A 17,340-nucleotide genomic window follows, 5' to 3' on the forward strand; every position below is an offset into this window, starting at 1 on the left:
CCTGTTGCTCATCAGGCTGAATACAGAATGAGATCCTTTCAACAGATTTCTGGGGTTTTTTTCAACTATCCGGTGGAATTGCACAGTGGGGATATAATTCACTATTACATTTTATGAAATGGCTCAAACCCATGCCGTTTTAACTCATTTTGCCAGCCATCTTCTGGACGCCAGCAGCAAAGCATGCGTGGTACTTTCCCCGCTAATGCTACACAGGTTGCTTCTGATGACTTGCAGGGGATAATTACAGCTGCAGTAACAGAAGACATTGTGCAGGCAAGCACCAATCTGGTCGCTGCCTCTCCAGGTCCCTTGCAAACAGAGGTGCCCTGCAAATGGAGCGGCCAGTGGGATGCATCCTGCCCACACCATTGCTGCTTTCCCTCCCAGCCACCCAAAACCTATCTTGGAGGAAACAATTCCAGCAGGAGAGAGGGGATTAATGCATCCCGTAAAAGTGCCTGAGAGGGTCTGAGCATCAGGGTCCTGCTGAGGCACAGTTATGCCCAGGGCTCCTGCTACTGGGGCAGGTGGGTACTAAGGGCAGGTGGGTGCTAAGGAGGTGGGAGCAGCCTCACTGGGGACCTTTCCCCTTAGCTTGAGAGATGCATTTATGCTGAGCCCCTTGCTCCTTGCTTAAGCTGTGGGGTGGCTTTGCTGTATGCCTGACCAGCCCTGCTTTGTGGGCATGGTCCATCGCTTTGCTCTGCTCCAATGCTGTGGCCTGGTGATCCCGGGATCCCTGGCCGGTGCTGTCAGTGGGCTGGCTCTGCTCACCTACCACGGGTACCATGGGTCTGCACCCTGGAGGTGGGGCCTGAAGAAGTCCTTTGATTGTAGCTTTTTGTGCCCATGTCTTAACTCTACATGGCTTTGTATCATCTTAGTACCTTGATAACAGGAGTTGAACTACTGGCTGCAGTTATGGCTGCGAGTGTCTCCAGTACAAACACCTACATTTACACTTAAATTAGTTTAATTGCGTTGTCCTCTATATGGCTGCATTGTGGGGAGGGCTGGTCTGTGCTATGATGCTTTGCTGAACTGTCATGTCCCCTCTCCTGAGATCCAGTGAGGAGGCAGGGCTGGGACCTCTGCTAGCCTGAATTCTGCACTGCCTGATTAAAAAAAAAAAAAAAAATATATATTTATGCACACTGTTTACAAAGCAATCCTAGCTAATCTCTCTATCTAGCCAGGGCTTTAGGATGTCCTTTCAGCAGGGATTGGTAGAGTTTGCTACAGTAGTTTCCTAAGAATGCATTACCCGGGGTTTTGGATGAATAATGTAGGTCCTTGTTCAGCAAGTTACTTACAAATGTCGAACCTTAAACTGCTGGAGTCAATGGATCCACTTGTGTACTTAAAGTTAGGCACAGGCTTAAGTGCACCAGTAAATCAGGGCCTTATAGCCTAATCTGGCACTCCTAATAAGGTCTGCTGATATAAATAGCAAACGGTATTGACCCAAGGGTAAGTTTGCCTTGGTCAACACTGCATCCTGCAAGACAAACACTGATGGTGGTGGTGATGAAACCGAAATGTCTGTGTGGCTTTGCTCCAGGTGTCCTCAGCAGATATGTGGCACAACCTCCGCTTCCAGCAAACACCGTGTGAACTCCAAAGGACTGATGCTCCTGGCCATGGGTCTGCACTTTCCAATCTGAGAGGGCTTTTAATTTTAAATTCCCACTCTAAGGAGGGGGAGGTAGTCCCCTTCCTCCCTGGACGTGACAGATATGTGCACTGAGTGCCTTTCCAGGAGCAGCTGAGTTCACCTAAGGGTTTGCTGCTGCCAAGAAAGGAACAGGAAAGCTTGAGCACAAATGGTCTAGCTGGTGCTGCTGGCTACCCAGGGCCAGGAGCTGGTTGTCTCTGGGGTCCCCTGGGAGGCCTCTCTGTGCTGTGCACTGCTGCTTTTCCACCACAGAGGAGGACGGGTCTCTCTGGGAAGGGTTTCTGTGCTGGAGCTGGGCAGGCATGCTGCAGAGTCCTTTGGCAAAGCTTGCAGGAGTAAAACCCCAGCTCTGCTCCCTGCAAAACTCCAAGGTGAGGGTGCCCTGGCAGGTGGGGCCCCCCTGACTGCCACTGGCCCCGCTTTGGCTGTTGCTCGAGAAGTGGTTCACTGGGCTCTCTCTAACGTGTGCAGACCCATCCCAACCACCAGCCAGCTTTGCCCCTGAAGGCTGAGCTGAAGTGCAATAGATCTCCATCGGATGTTCCTGGCACAGTGCCCTTGGCAGAGCTGGGGCTGCAGCTTTGCCCAAGTCAGTGGGAGCACGATGTGAAATACTCCAGTCTTGCCAAAAGTTTGGGTTTGTTTGTTTGTTTATTTATTTATTTAGGCTTGCATGTGTGCAGCACATGCTGCCAATAGGTGGCACAGGCAGAGGGACCTCTTGGAGCAGGAGGGACCTGTCTCAGAGCCCAGCCCACGGGCACAGAGCAGAGACAGTGTCCTGGTTTCAGCTTGGGATAGAGTTAGTTTTCTTCCTAGTAGCTGGTATAGTGCTGTGGTTTGGATTTAGTGTGAGACTAACACTGATAACACTCTGATGTTGTATGATGGTTACAGATCAGTTCATCTTGAGTGAGCTCACCAGACAAATGCAGGACAACCAGGGGATCAGGTCAAGCCAGCATGGCTTCATGAAAGGCTGACCAACCTGATCTTCTATGGCAGGGTGACCCACCTAGTGGATGAGGGAAAGGCTGTGGACGTTGTCTACCTGGACTTTAGCAAAGCCTTTGACACTGTCTCCCACAGCATCCTCCTAGAGAAGCTAGTGGCTCATGGCTTAGACAGGCGTACTCTTCTTTGGGTACAAAACTGGCTGGATGGCCAAGCCCAGAAAGTTGTGGTGAATGGAGCTAAATCCAGTTGGTGGCCGGTCACAAGCAGGGTTCCCCAGGGCTCAGTGTTGGGGCCAGTCTTGTTTAATACCTTTACCAATGATCTGGATGAGGGGATTGAGTGCACCCTCAGTAAGTTTGCAGATGACACCAAGTTGGGTGGGAGTGTCGATCTGCTCGAGGGTAGGAAGGCCCTGCAGAGGGACCTGGACAGCCTGGAGCGATGGGCCAAGGCCAGTTTTATGGAGTTTAACAAGGTCAAGTCCTGGGTCCTGCACTTTGGTCACAACAACCCCATGCAACACTATAGGCTTGGGGAAGACTGGCTGGAAAGCTGCTCGGCGGAGAAGGACCTGGGGGTGCTGGCTGACAGCTGGGTGAACATGAGCCAGCAGTGTGCCCAGGTGGCCAAGGCAGCCAGCAGCATCCTGGCTTGTATCAGGAATAGTGTGGCCAGCAGGAGCAGGGAAGTGATTGTGTCCCAGTACTCGGCACTGGTGAGGCCACACCTTGAATACTGTGTTCAGTTTTGGGCCCCTCAGTACAAGAAGGACATTGAGGGGCTGGAGTGTGTCCAGAGAAGGGCAACAGAGCTGGTGAAGGGTCTAGAGAGCAAGTCTTAAGAGGAGAGGTTGAGGGAACTGGGACTGTTTAGCCTGGAGAAGAGTAGGCTGAGGGGAGACCTTATTGCTCTCTATAGCTACCTGAAAGGAGGTTGTAGTGAGGTGGGTGTTGGTCTCTTCTCCCAAGTTACTAACGACAGGACAAGAGGAAACAGGCTCAAGCTGCATTAGGGAAGGTTTAGATTGGATATTAGGAAGAATTTCTTTACTGAGAGAGTGGTCAGACATTGGAACAGGCTGCCCAGAGAGGCGGTAGAGTTGCCATCCCTGGAGGTGTTCATAAAACATGTAGACGTGGCACTTCAGGACGTGGTTTAGGAGACATGGTGGTGTTGGGCTGACAGTTGGACTTGATGATCCTAGAGGTCTTTTCCAACCTTAATGATTCTATAACTTCTATGTTTTAGTTGTTGTTCAGCAGCGCTTACACTAGTCAAGGACTTTTCAGCTTCCCATGCTCTGCCAGGTGCACAACAAGCTGGGAGGGAGCGCAGCCAGGACAGCTGACCCCAACTGGCCAAAAGGATATTCCATTCCATGTGACATCATGCTTAGCATATAAACTGGGGGGAGCTGGACACGGGACAATGATCGCTGCTTGGGGACATGCTGGGAATCAGTCAGCCAGTGCTGGGCAGTTGCATCACTTGTTTTTTCTCTCTCTGGTTTTTGTTGTTGTTGTTGTTTTCCTTTTCACTACAGTTTATTATTGTGGGTTTTTTTATTTTATCTGAATTATTAAACTTATAAAGAAAATCAATTTTCTTACTTTTGCCCTTCCAATTCTCTCCCCCATCCCACCAGGGGCAGGTGGAGGGTGAGCGAGCGGCTGTGTGGTGCTTAATTGCCAACTGGGGTTAAACGATGACAGGCAGTGTTTCAGCAGAGATCTAATTAGTGGTTCTAATTAGCCCTGATTTCCTCATCACCTGCAGGTCTCAGCTACTGCTCAGGCTGCATTGCAGAGCTAAAACATCAAGGGGTACATATGGGCAGGGGATTCCCCCAAGTAAAGCACCCTGGGACGGCACAGCCCTCCTCACCTCTCCATTTCCACATCTCCTGTTCATCCAGCCCTGCTGTGGGGACACCAGCAGGCACAGGGGAACAGGCAGCGAGGGACAGGAATACTAATTAAACTCTCCTCTAACCTCTACTGTGCTTTGGCTGTCAGGGAGCTACTCCAAGGGGAATAGAGTGTCATGGTAGAGTAGAAAAATGAGGGCATGGGGTAGAGGGGCAATAAGACATAAAATCACATCTGGGCGAAAGAGGATGGAAAACACTTGCGAACTGTGAGCTTTGCTTTCTATTTTTTTTCCTTCCTGAGCAGCCCTGGGAAGTAATGCTCCTAGATCACAGCCAGACTGTCCTTCCTGGCAAAGCTTGTCCCATATAAGAAGCAAGAACCAAAGTCACATCTTTATCTCAGACCTCTTGGCAAGTGGCTGGGACAAACAGTGTGGTAGTTGGGATGCCCTTTGGACAATGTAGAGCAGGAGAAAGCAAAGGCAAGCTTAAAGCATATAAAACCATGGTTATCCTGGTGAAGAGGGAGTCGCAGGCACAGGCAAAGCAAGAGGTGGGTAGGCTCTGGCCACAGCACTGGGAGCTTGCAGGCAAAAGTCTTCATCCTCTGTTGCGCTTCCTTCCCTGCTCATGCTTCCCATGATCGCTTGGACAAATTCTTGTGAGCAAGCCAGCAGCTCTCCTCTTGTCTCTTGTAATTATTGTCCCAGTGTTCTCCTTGAGAGAGACCATCTGCTACTCCGCCATCACCAGTCAACTTCCCATCTCCCCACTGTAGACCTTTTCCCTGGAGAATGTGGCTAATCATGCTGATGGTGCATCTCCGGAGGTCCCACACTGCTCGTTATGCTCAATAAGATCAAAGGCGGCTGCTCCAGCAGCTGATGCACCAGCCATGCAGTTGGGGGGCTCTGCTGCCCCCCCCAGCCTAAGACAGAACATGCTGGCCAAGAAATGAAAAGCCAGACTGGTGCTCCTCGCTGTGGGCAATGGGAGCTGGTGACCCTGTAAACCCTTGCCCCCATCTCTCCGTGCCTTGCATGGCTGCTGAGCAGACCAAGGCTGTGGCTGTAGGGAAACCCAGGACCTTTTCAGAAGTCAGCTGGGGGTGCTGGGATGTCCCCAGGGAGGCAGGGCCTGGGTGAGGATTGGCAGCCCATGGCAGTTTTAGGGGGGCCAGCCCAGCGCAGGACAGCTGGGAGCACTGGGATGACACTGGGAACTGTTTGCAGGTGTAACAGCCAAAACAAGCAGTTCTGGGGTCAGAAACAATATGCATTTTGGAGAGCTTTGGGCTCCCAGGAACAGCAGAGCTAGGCTTCAAGTCAATGCAGTGGCAGAAGTGCGGGCGGTGCCTGGTGCTAGTATTCGCTTGCTTTTAATCAACAGCAAATGAGCTTCTGGGGGATATTCTCTCACTGCAGGATACCAGAAACTTTCATTGAAGTCAACAGAAGTTACTTTTACCCTTAGGCAGAACACTGTGGTCCTGGAAAGTTGCTAGGGATCCGTGATTTATGCTATGTGTCGCAGACTTGACCAAAGCTAGCACCTGCCTCTTGGTGTAACTCAAAATTAAATGTACATTTATATAAAAAATACTGTAAAACCATCACATTTTATTAGGGGAGGGCATGTGGTTCATTTTTACATTGAAGCTTCCAGCAGCCAAAGATGAAAAGCGTCTTCAGGAAAATCACTGCCATGGAGATAGGCTTTCATCCTGCTGTATCAGGTGGCTCGTTTGTATTTTTAAGAAACCTCATTAGAGCATTAAATGATCTGTAAAGGGTAAAACATAATTTTTTTCAGTGGCTCTGGTGCTGGCCAAGCTTCGAGTCACCACAGAGCAGGGGGCGGCGGACACATGGTCCTGGGCACAGGCTGAGCCCGTTGAGGCTCACTCTGCCCCGCAGCCCTGTTCCCAGCCTATCCTTGGGGCCAGGCAAGAGCACTCATTGATTATTCATGCTGGCAAACATCCTCTTAAAAGCCACTATAAAACTGATTTTTCTGTCTGTTGATCGAAATTATTGTCTGCAAAAATATATGTACACCTCCTCCAGAATTTATACCAAAGCTTTAGCTGGGTATTTATATCCTCACGCCTGCAGATGAGCCAGGTGCCACCTGCGAGTCTCCTCTGTCCAGCTTGCCTGTGGCTTTGCACTGGCACGTAAGTGGTCCCGTTTGCTAGGCACCATGCGCCGACTCCTTGCAGGCAGCCCCCAACCCTCTGGCTGGGAAAAACCCAGCTCCTGGCTTTTGCTCCTGCGCTCTCCCCTGAGTCCTGCTGTCCTCGCTTCATTCACTTTCATCCAAGAGCTTGCGCCACTCTCCCCTGTTGAAAGCATCTGCTTGCCCATCTGCGAGGCTTTGAGAAGGGCATCCTGGGCTCTCAGCAGCCCTTCTGCTCCAGCTCCAGCGCTCCCCTCCCAAATCCCACACCGCGACTTTGTAAGGCAATTGCAGCTGCAAATTAATGATTTTTTTAAAGACAACCAAGTACATAACATCAGAAATTCTTAAACTGTTCCAAGGCCAGAAATAAAATCTACACCTGAAGTAATGGAAGTATTTCAATGCAGCATTTCAGGTTTAAAACTGCATGAGAGTTGGCGATGATGTTTTAAGTGTTTACAAGCTACAAGGCTCACTGTATGAAGGAAGAAATGAAATGGTCAGGACAGCAAGAGATGAGTGATTTTGCAGACATTTGTCCCTTTAGCAGCCTTTCAAGGACATCTGGCACCACCTAGACTTGAGCAGCTCAGCAAGTGCAGCAGCCCTGCAGAGGAGCCAGGGGACCTTCTGCAGCAAGGCAACATACCGGGGGACACGTCAGCAGCAGGGATCACCCCTGGTGCAAGGAAACCCTTTCCAATGAGCCCCAAAAACTCCCGTTCATCCCAGTCCAGAGCATGTGGTTGCTGCATCACCAGCAACCCAGGGCGTCCTGCAAGAAACAGCCTGGCTGGGCCAGGAGAGGCACAGGGAGGGAGCCGATCTGCAAAACCTCTGTGATATCTCTGTTATCCTCCGTGTACTGGACCCCAGCAGCACACAGTTAATTCCCAGGAAAGCTTCCAATTATTTTATAAGAAGATTGGTTTTCACAAATGAGCAGCTTTTAAAAACGTCTGAGTATACATAATCAGAGGCTTCTGAACTTAGCCAAGGTTGGACATAAAATAAATAAAGGTGTGCGGTTGCTTTGCTTGCACACATATTTTTAAAAAATGACTAATTCACAGCAAATTATCCTCATCCCCGAACAAGAAGGACTTGCAAGATTTGTGAAGTGCTCAATATTCTTTATGAAGTGTTTCTAACACTTTTTTTTTTTGCGAAGGAAAGCTTGGCAGGGGACAGGCTTACCTGTTCATAAATTAGCAGGCAAATTAAAGAGGATGTACAGTATGTACAGTGTTGGGTTTTTTTCTCACTACATTTAACCCAGCTCATGTTTTAAAAATATTTGGGGGTGGTAGCACTGAAATGGTGCTCCAGGAGGGGAGATCTGGGTGCCAGGCATGAGGCTGGCACCGGCCAAGGAGTAAACCTGGCTGTGCCCAACTTGCCTCCACTGCATCACTTAGGTCCCTGCCCTGCATTTATAACAGGGAAAGGAGAAGCATTGCTGTGTCATTAGCTGCTAAAATGCTGACTGAGGGAGCCTGGGAGCATGTACCAAGGGCAGGATCATTTTATACGTGGCCTGGATCCTATATTTTTCCACTGGCTTTTGCTCCCAGGCTCTGTGACACTTGGCTGGGCCATGAGCATCTCGGCTGTGGCAGCCTTTGCCCTCCAAATGGGCTCCTGGGCTTCGCACCATGTGGTTGCCAGTGCTGCCTGTTGCAAAGCTCCGTTAGCCAGTGTTTTAGCCTCTCATTAAAAGTGGGGGAGGAGGCCGGAAAAAGGAACCTCAATTAAGAGAGGTGAAAGTTAAAATATCAAGAAAAGCTTTTAATTGAAAAGCAGCCCTGCAGGGAAATGCAAAGGCAAGTTGCTTGCTTGGCAGTTGTACAGATGGTGATGTCACATTTTTTGGAGAAAGGAGAGGGAAAAAAAAGCTAGCTGGGGTGGTCAGAAGCTTTGAAGTAGGACATGCACAAAAGCAATGAGAAGGGAGAGAGAAAGCACCACTGCATTTTGGCTACTGGGTCCCCATTGCAGCCTGCCTCCCAGGGATGGCCCTGTCCCTGGGACCCCGCACCTCCGTCCCTCCAGCTGCACCCCGGTCCTGGGGTGCAGCGGTGCTCCTCGGAGTCGCCCGGCTCAGTCAGCACACAGAGAAGCCAGAGAAGTCATTTGCCCCACTGACTGTGTGCGATGCCCCAGGCTATGGAAAAATTTGCACTATTTAACCCAAAATGTTAAGGAAAGACACAGTTTCCAACTAATCATATCACGGGTCTCACACGCGGTGTCAGCACAGCAGCCTGAGCCGGTTTGCTGTGCCTGTCTGGATCCTGCCTTGAAGGCAGGGACCCGAGGGAGCAGGACTGCTGCTACAGCGCTACAGTTCTTCTCTTCCCTATTTTTATTTGACTTTGTTTCTTCTTCTCTTTCCACTCTTTCTTCACGTTTATATATGCATTTTTTCTGTTGCAGCTCGCCCCAAGTGAGGAGACACAACCAGCAGTGGCGTTTTGCACAGAAATGTCTTCCATGTCTCTGTAGTTTATGACCTGGAGGAACAACTGAAGGGAGCTTTGAATCCCCTCCTCTACATCCTTAGAGAAACCATCCCCACAGCTCCTTCCCGTCGCAAACAGGGTGGGAATAACTCAGATAATCTGTATTTTGCCATTGCTGGATTTTGGTGAGCTCAAAGTTTTGCTTGCAACATTTTACCACTAATAATTCCCCATGGGCCCTCAGTGTTTGGTCTCTGACGTCCTGGATCCCTGATTACCGCTCCCAGGAGACACTGCCCTTCATAGGACAGGGTTGCGATGGTTCTTGTCCATGAACGCAAAGCTTCCAGGAAGCAATCAACATTTTCTTTTCTTTTTTAGGATGCAGTCACCAGGGTTGAATTGCTCTTGTTGCGAGCACACCGGCACTACCCCATCCCCATGCTCACTTATGCACAGGGCACAAAGCCAGCATGGGCTGGTGGAAAGCACATTAAGAGTGCAAGATATGGCTCAACCCCAGCTTAATCAGTCCCAGGAACATAAATACTCCTGGAGGAGGGGGTTACAGCTGTGAAGGTCCCATAGCTCTTGAGATTCGCCTAGTTTTTTTCTCAGCTCCAAATTAGTGGGAAGGGTCAGCTGCCATTCTCGTTAGAAACATGCTTCTCTGAAAGGCACCTCACAGTGAGAAGGTGGAAACCTTGGAGCTGCTGAAGTGGAGAGGTGTGCTGCCTTTGGCAACACCTGTGCCTGGGGCTGACTTTTCATTAACATCCCAGGGAATTGGTTTGCAGACAGGAATGTTAATATAAACAGGGTGTTTTTACCAATCTGATGCTGTACTGAGAGCCGTGAGATCAGTGGAAGATCACGAAGAATAACACTGAAATTACAGAAATCTCAGGGTGGGCTGGGAGCCAAATCCAGTGCTGGATTTGTGGCAAGTCAAATTTTAAGTCATCTTATCCTAAAAGCCTTTTCTAGGTTTCATGCTCACTAAATCAAGGGAGGACACCTCCATATCCAATGAAAACTAACCAGTCTGGCTCATTTCTCAAATTCTGGCTGGCACACACTTACAACGAGGAACAATCTGCAGCCGGGGAGTTATTAGCAAAAATTATTCAGGGAGTAGTTTGAAACAAGGAATAAACTTAGGAAACTTCAGCACTTGTTGGCTGATTACAGGGAAAAAAGGAGAGAGAGAACTTGGTGCCTGAATTATTTGTGATGAGTTAATTACATCGGCAAAGGATGATGGAAGATAGGAACAGCAGTCAAAAATTTTCTGCCTCTTTCCACCTACGCAGTTTTCTTAGATCCACTCAAAATTAATGTGGTGTTCAATATCAGGCCCTCTCAAGTGCTGGGTGTCTCTGAGCCTACACATTTTTTGATTTACTACTCTGTCCAGTAGTAGTGTACCTTATTTTTTTGGATCTCTTCAAGATGTAAATCATGTGGAAAGTGAAAGGCGTTGATAATCCAAGGTCCTGCTTCCGCAGGGGAGGTGACAGCACTCCCTAGATGACCCTAAACACTTCAATATGGGACAGAGCTTTCACCTTGTAAGACCAACCTAGAAATAATGCAGTCATATGAAACCAGAAAGCAAAATGCAAAGCCCAGGAGGTGGTAGGAGAGGAAGATGAGGCACAAAGACCATGAGCTTCTGGGGACAGTCAGGGTTGGGAGGTGTGAGGCCAGGAGAAGCATCTCCCACCAGGGTTGAGCCTGGTGAACCGAACCACCCCACAGCCCTGAGCAGGTTTGTCCATGCTCAGCCCCTCAGGACTGGCACTCGCTGGGGCGGGGGGTGTCTCTTCCCACATTCTTGCAGGATTTACACAGCTCTAACTTTCCATCCCACTAAAAACTGCAGTTCTCACGGGAAAGCTGCTTTCCCATGAGACTTCCCACTGAATCTTGCACATCCCAGGAGGGTGTGCAAGCACCCAGCAAGCTCTGGTGTGTGTAGGCTAAGCTAAATCCAGAAGCGCATAGGGTATTCCCCATGGTGGGGGGTGTATTACCTGCTCTTGTGCGCACAGCAGCTACTGTTCAAGCAGAGATGAAAACCCTGCTGGGATCAGCGCACCTTTAATTAATGGCAAATTTTCAGAAAATACTGTAGGTCCAAAACGACCCTGTGAAGAATTGCGGCATGCTCTCTCGCTCTGGTATTTTGTTTTAATCACATGCACCAAGATTTATTGAGACATCCACGCTGTGTTTTCTGAGCTTTAGGAGGCTCTTCCTATTACAAATCCATGGATTTTTATGCATTTGGTAATGGATTTCTGATGGAATTTTGAAACTGGAAAGAAGCCACTAGTGGGGACTCTTCAGGGCATCCCTCTTGGCACCTAAAGAAGAAAAAAATGGAGAGGGAAAAACTTAATGAAAATATATATTTGTATAAACAATCAATGAAGATCGTGTTTGTGTGTTAAACAACCACCTTGAAATTGGTCTGTCTCAAAGGACTGAGCAATTGCAGACTACCTTAGCATGAATGATTTATAACATTCATGAACTTGGCAACTGCATCAGTTTTCCTAAACCTGGCAGCAAACACCACCTGCATATTAAGTGAAGATTTATGATTTATAAAACTCACCTCATTATGCAGAGGAACATGAATTGTCTTGTGTGTGCAGTCTATAACTCCTGGGACAGATGAAAAGGCAGCTATGACACACAATTTATGTGTTCTTGCTGCTGAAGTCGGTGAGGGAAAAACAGGGAGAATAACTAGGTCTTTGAGTCAGGTATCTTCAAAGCTGTCCACATCCCTCTCCCTCCCCCCAGAATGATGCTGTGGCTAAAATTGCCTGTTCTGTTGGAGGGGAAAAAAAAAAAAAGCCTTGCGGAGATTAATGGTGGAGGTCATTTGAATCAATGTGCTAAATGATGTCCTCCCTCCAAAAAACACAGGGATAGAAAGCATCTGATATGCCTCCGAGGAAATAACACACTTGGTGTTGAGCTCATTGCTCGTATTTTTCCTGACCCTGGCCTTTTCTGATCTTTCTCACCCAAGGACGCAGGTTCCCTGCTTCAAGGCATGAAGAGTTTTGGTCTCAAAGAGACCGAAATGTGACATGCAGTTAGATGTGGAGCTCACATCCCCCAGAAAGGACTGAAGTAGAAAGCACATGAGCCCAGAGTGCAGGTGCTTTCCCTCATTTTGGGTCAGGAGAACATTTGAGAGGCTTGAAAACAGGTAGGGCTGATGGGCTGAAAAATGAGTGACTTGATCCAAGGAGAAAATGTTCCAGAGTAGAATTTACCCTGATCTACCACGTGAGCTTGAGTGAATCATGGTTTGTGTGTCTTGTTTCCTTAAAAAAAAATTCCCAGAGAGCAGATGCTGGTACAGTTTGATAGGTAGCACTGTTGGGGGGCTGTTGGAGGGCCCTGGAGATCTCTGGTTACTGCTGAGAGCAGGAGAAATCCCAGCCCAGGGTTTCCCCTGCATGCCCAGGGCACTGGAGGACATGGACATCCCCTCCTTTGCTGCCCCAGCTTGGGCAGGGCTCCCACAGACTGGACAGGGGCATCTGTGCTGTCCCCAGGCTCCTGGATGTGTGCCCGTGGAGCAGTTGCTGCAGCAGAGCTGGGACATCACTGCTGGGGGCCAAGGTGCGATGCCTGCTTGCCCTACCAACCTCAGGCTGCTCCCGGGTCTGGCCAGTGGGTCACAGGCAGGGCACAGGGGTGCGGTAGGGCCATCAGGGTCCCTCTGCACCTCCGGCTACGCAGCAGGGCAGCTGTGTGTGGGTATATCTGATCTGGCCAGGCAGCACCTTCCCTGCATCCTCATCAGAGCTGTCTCCTTTTGAAGGAAGGGATGTGACCTGTGAGCAGCAGCTTAGAGCACACTGGTCTGAGCTGGCCGCTTAGCCACGCAGTGTGCTGCTAATTACACCCAGGGGTTTTGGCTTCTCCTACAGGAGAAAAACATGTGCAAAGACTTTGGGTTTGGCTGCAGTGCTACTTAAATCAATTTAAGCTGCCTCTATGCCCAGCCTGGTGGCTCGTGCCCAACCTGTGCTGCAATTGTCTGTGTAGGGAATTGGCTTGGGGAAGTGAGCTGGGGAAAGCCAGCCTGGAGAAAGGCAAAGAGGCACAGGGCCCTTTGGCAACCAGCTCTGCGCAACCCACCAGTCAAGCACCCCCTGACCCCAGGTAAGCGGGGGCTGCGGGAGCTCCTGGAGATTGAGATGTGGAGGTCTTGGATGTGTCCTCCTTCAGCAACAAAGGGTTTGGCTTGTGCCAAATGTGTGTGTACCCCAGCATGATAATTAGGCTTGGCTGAGTGGGAAGGATCAACAGGAGGTGAGGAGCTGAGGCTGGAGGCAGTTGGGATGTGTTCTTCAGCTGCTGCTTACGGGGGAACACTTCATTTTATTTTCTGCAGTAAAAACCTGCATTGAAGATTTCTAAAATATGTGTTGGTGCAACTGGAAAGGAGGGAGTCAGGAATGTGAATGATTTTATGTTTTCTTCCCTCATTGTCTTATTGCCAAGGTAGCAGAGAAGGAACATTTCTTCTAAGTACAAATCAGGAATTTTCTCCTCCAAATGTTACCCTTTTGTTTCGCCCCTGTCTCATGAGGCTGATTTCAAAATGAAATTGCTGTAACTGTATGTATTAAATAAATTGCAGGCTCTACCTGTGCCGGGTGTGTTGGCAGCGACTGATCCAACAGGAGCTTCCTGGCACCGGTCCTGCCAGGCAGGGAAGAATCTTTCCTGGCTCTGTATTCAGACAGTCAGCACAAAGCAAAGCATGTTTGCACAGAGTGACTGCACGAGGTTCATGGCATTGTAGCTTACAAAGGAAAGGACACGTATTTAGGAAATAACAAAGGAAATAGCAAGTATGTATCAATGGAGTGATTTATATTGTTTTCAGAATAAAAAAGCTGTATTCTTTCTCAAAAGACAAAGATGCTGCCTCAGGACTTACACCCTAGCTGGGGAGTTTTGCATCTTCTGAGCTGCATCAGGAATGGGAAGTGATGGTTCTTGGCTGGTGGGTACAAATCCAGAGAGCAGATTAAACTAGCACTGGTAAAATGACAGTGGGCAATGGGCGCAGCGAGGAATCAGCTCAGAAGGAATAGTGCGGTAACACACCCTCGTGGCAGCCTGGAGGAGGGAGCAAGAGCACTCTAAGTTCCCATGGCTATAAATTTGGTGGCTCTGCATATACCAAAGAGGGCAAAAAGAGTGGAGAGGCTGGGGAGGACAGGAGGCTAGCAGCGAGGAAGAGATCCATGCCAGCGGAGGCATGCATGTCACAGGGGAGTGATCCTTCCAAAGCCATTTAATGAGGGACAAATTAGGGAAGCAGAAATGGGGAAACACATTTGGGTCTCATGCTGGGATGTGGGAGAGCAGATGAGCCTATTCTGAGACACCAGGCCAGACAGAGGACCTGCATGTGCTGGAAAGCCCCACTGTGAGACAGTGAGAGAGGATGAATCCAGCCCTGCTCAGCAACAGGCAAAACGGAGACTTGTGCCAATGCACAAACCAAAAACTGCAGAGTACAGCACTTGGAAGTTTTCATTTGTAACACTCTAACTGCCCTCATTATTATGGTTCCTGGAGGCACCTCAGATCCTTATTACAGCAGCTGCAATCATGTAGGGGTGAGAGGCAGTTTGCTGCTCCCCCTAGTCGCCTGCATCCTAGGCGGAGTGGCAGGTCATTGCCACATGCACCGTAGGAAGAAGGTCTGGTGAGCTGCTGGCAGACTCGCAGGCAGCCATCACAACTGTCTTGTTGCTGGTTTGTTGCTTCTACTTTTCTTTCTGTTTTATTTTGTGATGCTCTACAGGCTGATGCCTGTTGCCAGCCCCACTGGAATCATGGGGGTAAAACCAGGGAAGCCCGGAAGGATGCTGTGGGACTGACCAGCTCTGTGCTGAATGCCCACCCCAAACCCTCAGGTCCCTGCTGCGATCCCCCTCAAGACGATTACCTAGCCAAGCACCTGGCTGGCAGTTCATTACAACACTGGTGCATATGAACTGTTAAATACCCAAGTCAGAGAGAAACACCTGCATCCCTTCCACCCCTGCAACTGGGAGGGTTTACTTTTGCCCTGCTGCCTCCTTCTCATTGCTCCTGTATGCTGTAGACCACCTCTTCCCCAGGCAGCCCTTCACCAAGCATCTGTGGATAACCCTGAATTCAAATATGACTTTCTCCTCCTGCACACCGAGTGTGGTGGGACTTGGTTTGTGATTCACCCTGACTCGGGGTGCAGACTGATGCCACACTGTGTTTGATCCATCACTGCTTTTTCTGTTAGACTTCATTTCAGTGAGCAGGAAAGCTCTGAAAGCACTGAAGGGCAGCTGTTTTGGCAGCTGCCTCAACAAGCCTTTTCACACCGGGTCACCTAAAGTCATGCCATCATTGCTTGGGGTAACTCCAATGCATGCCGGAGCCAGAGAGCAGGAGCTATCCTCAAATCCCTGCCAGTGGGAAATAATGAAGGTGGAGAAACTAATGCAGAGCTCCCCGCAGGCCCTGTCACGCTGCCGGCAGCCTCGGCCTGCCTCGGCACTGACAGATGCCTCTGACGTGCTTCTTCCACTGCAAACTCTGTGTATCCTCCTTGAATTTTTGTCATTTACAGTGACATCCTTCTGAGATAGATGCCTTCAGAGTGACAAACACAGCCAAGTGGCTCGAAGCTTTGTAGGAAAAGAGTTACAGCCCCATTCTGCTCCTATGGGAGTCAAGCAAATGCCCTGTTGCTGATCTCTGTGGGAATGGGGACAGGACATACATGCAGAGCCCTGCGTTTGAAGCTGCCAAAGGGCTGCCCTGCTGCGAGACCAGCCTTTGCAGCACTTCAAAGCAGCCTCACATCTGGCAACAGTTAACAGGAAGGAAATTAATTGGGCCCCCACAGGGCAGCTCCTTCACACCATTTCTGTGTTGCTGTGTTGCAGGCGGCTGGTCCTTGCTGCAGACTCTCTGAGAGGAACCTTATCACCCTGCCTTGCAGTCCCTTCGCTGACAGCCCCTCCCATCCCTCCCCTCAGTTTTCCCCTTTCCCCAGGAAGGCCCAAGGACAGGGAAGTGCAGGCTCAGGGGCCAGGCTTGCCTGATGCGGAGCATCCTCTGGGTCACTTGAAGCCAGCAAGGTGGAAGGTCTGGGTCTCTTGTAGGGTGTGCTCAGTATGTTAGCTAACCACCTGAGCACCAAGGGGCATGGCCATGCGTTGTGCCAGCGCTATTGCCTGCGTAGCACGATGTAGGGAGCAGAGGGGAACACGAGGCAGATCCCTTCTGAGGGATCAATATGTGTGGGAGGAGGATCGGGAGCACAAGGTGCAAAGGACACTGCAAGCGGTGCAGCTGAGGGCAACAGCTAAGTGCAATTTGAAGCCCAAAGCTGTGGCTTTTAGCGAGCAGGTGAGCATCTCGCATTTCAGGCATGGAGACTGAACTTGCCTGCTGGCCTTTCACCCGTGGGTTCTGAGGGCCCTTCCTGCCTGGTGTTTGCTGTGCCTGGAAGGCGGACACTCAGGCACCGATACCTAAGATGCTGTGCCCAAGGTTGGCAGGTCACATCTGTTTCCTCAATAGCAGCCAGAAGGGTGATTTTGAGACCTTCAGAGCAGACAGTTTCCTTGTTTCTCTTGTTTTTACAACCTCTGCAGAGACTGCTGAAACAGGTTTGCCTTTTGGGTTGTTGGTAGCTGTCTGACTGGTCCCTGTCACAACCAGGGTGAGAGGCTTGTTTGCTGCGGGATTGGACAGCCTGCCTTTCTCACCTCGGAGATGAAAGGAGAGCAGGGAAGAATGGTGCAGACAGAGCTCCCGGAGAGCTGTTCCTAAGCGTGTTTCAATTGCAGCCTTGCCAATACTTGGAGGTTGTCAGTGATGTGAATCAAGCTGTCATTCTCCCAGGCTTATGATTCACGGGACCAGCCTGAAAGCAGCGCTAGCATGGGCAGCTGCTGCCCCTGCCTGGTCATGGGAGAGGGTGACACTTGTACCTCCTGCCTTGCTGCATCAGAGGCGGCTCAACCCAGGACTCTGTACTTAACATAAGCAAAGATACTTGAGGGGTGAGGTCAGGCTTTTCTGGGCCAGAAACGATCTGACTGAACGGTTATCAGGAGCATATACTAACCCTGGCTCGGTTACATTGGCTG

This window comes from Phalacrocorax carbo, chromosome 8, assembly GCF_963921805.1.
Source record: "Phalacrocorax carbo chromosome 8, bPhaCar2.1, whole genome shotgun sequence".
Lineage (NCBI taxonomy): Eukaryota > Metazoa > Chordata > Aves > Suliformes > Phalacrocoracidae > Phalacrocorax > Phalacrocorax carbo.